Below are 1978 nucleotides of genomic sequence, written 5' to 3' on the forward strand. Positions count from 1 at the left end.
ACCAAGCTGGGACAAAACGGTTTCTCTAACCTCCCAAGAGAAACTGGGACAAGGGAGCTAAGAGCCAGTTTCCCAAAAGGGCCAGTCTGGGCCCTTTCACCCAAAGCTGAGCTGGTGGTGACCGGTCAGTTCTAGGAGGGTTGTTGTGTCCTGGCGCCCTCAGAAGGGGAGTGGCTGAGTGACCAGTGTACTGCTCGCTCTTTATCTGCTAAGTCAGTGCTGTCTGTCTGTAGACCGGCCTCCTGTGCCCCGGCCCTCAGAGCGTGCACTCTCTCCTGTGGAAGAGGTGTCGCCTGAGTCTAGAGCTGAAAACAGAAGCTGACGTCTTGATGCAGAGTTAAAAACTGTGGGCTCTGGCCGGCGCCGTGGTTTAACAGGCTAATCCTCTGCCTTGCGGCGCAGGCACACCGGGTTCTAGTCCCGGTCGGGGCACTGATCCTGTCCCGGTTGCCCCTCTTCCAGGCCAGCTCTCTGCTGTGGCCAGGGAGTGCAGTGGAGGATGGCCCAAGTGCTTGGGCCCTGCACCCCATGGGAGACCAGGAGAAGCACCTGGCTTCTGCCATCGGAACAGCGCGGTGCGCCGGCCGCGGAAGCCATTGGAGGGTGAACCAACGGCAAAAGGAAGACCTTTCTCTCTGTCTCCCTCTACTGTCCACTCTGCCTGTCCAAAAAAAAAAAAAAAAAAAAGAAAAGAAAGAAAGAAACTATTAAAAAAAAAAAAAAAAAAAAAAAAAAACCTGTGGGCTCTGCCCTCCAGGAAAGCTCGTGGGTAAATGGCTAGATGGGAAAGTTTTGCAGGTTTGGGCGGAGCCCAGCAAAACGACTGTTACCGCTACTGGCAGAGGCTGACGCTGGAGTTCCAGTCGGGCCAGGGGCACCTCCATGGCAGCTGGTGTGAGCGACAGCATGGCACCTACGCTCTCCCTGGCTATAGCTATGGCTGTGCAGTGGGCGGAAATGGATGCAGCCTCCTTTATGCATGTGAGAGCCCAGAATCCACAGCTGGAGCTTCGGTTATGCCCCAGGAAACCACAGCTGTGGCTGAAAACTAAGACGAAGACCCACTAGAAGATCCCAATCTTCATTTGAATATTGAAGAATTCAACAAACAATTTATGGCAAAAAGTGAAGAACTCTACGATTCCCTCATGAACTGTCACTGGCAGCCCCTGGATAAGGTTGACTCCAGCATCCCGAAGTGAAGCAAGGCCTTCACTAAGCTTCTTAGTGATCATATTCATTGTTTTGTTTTGGATTGGGGGAAGGGAGCTGTCCCAAGAATATTCTGGATTCTGTATGTAAATAGGAACTTCCTGGACTCAAATGTCTAAAAAAGAAAGAAAACAGAGCCCGTGGGGCAGGCATCGTGGCACAGCGGGTTAGGCCACGGCTTGCAAGGCCAGCATCCCCTGTGGGCGCCAGTTCGAGTACTGGCTGCCTCACTTCTGATCTAGCTCCATGCCAATGTGCCTAGGAAGGCAGCAGAAGATGGCCCAAGAGCTTGAGCCCAGTCAGCCATGTGGGGGACCTGGATGGAGTTCCCAGCTCCTGGCTTTGGCCTGGATCCTCGCAGGACCATTGTGGTGATTTAGGGAGCAAACCAATGAAGAAAAGACCTCTTTATCTCTCACCCTCCCTTTATCCCTTCCTATCAATCAATCAATAAATCTTTAACAAACAAAAGAAAGCCAATTAAGATTTTTTAAAATATGTATTTATTGAAAAGGCAGAGTTACAGGGAAAGAGGTGGAGACACAGAGAGAATCTTCTATCTGCTGGTTCATCCCACAAATTGTCACAGTGACCTGGGGTGGGCCAGGCTGAAGCCAGGAGCCAGGAGCTTCTTCCAGGTCTCCCACGTGGGTACAGGGGCACAAGCACTTGGGCCATCTTCTACTGCTTTCCCAGGCCATAGCAGAGAGCTGGATCAGAAGTGGAGCAGCAGAGACTCGAACCAGCGCCCATAAAGGATGCCGGC

At 52.2% G+C, this 1978-nt stretch overlaps 1 pseudogene; it reads left to right on the top strand.

Moving 5' to 3' along the window:
- The first annotated feature begins 773 nt into the window (after positions 1–773).
- LOC133751244 (putative uncharacterized protein C6orf52) lies at positions 774–1202 on the top strand (annotated as a pseudogene).
- The last annotated feature ends 776 nt before the right edge of the window (positions 1203–1978 follow it).

The sequence above is a fragment of the Lepus europaeus genome, chromosome 2, assembly GCF_033115175.1.
Source record: "Lepus europaeus isolate LE1 chromosome 2, mLepTim1.pri, whole genome shotgun sequence".
NCBI classification, from domain to species: Eukaryota; Metazoa; Chordata; class Mammalia; order Lagomorpha; family Leporidae; genus Lepus; species Lepus europaeus.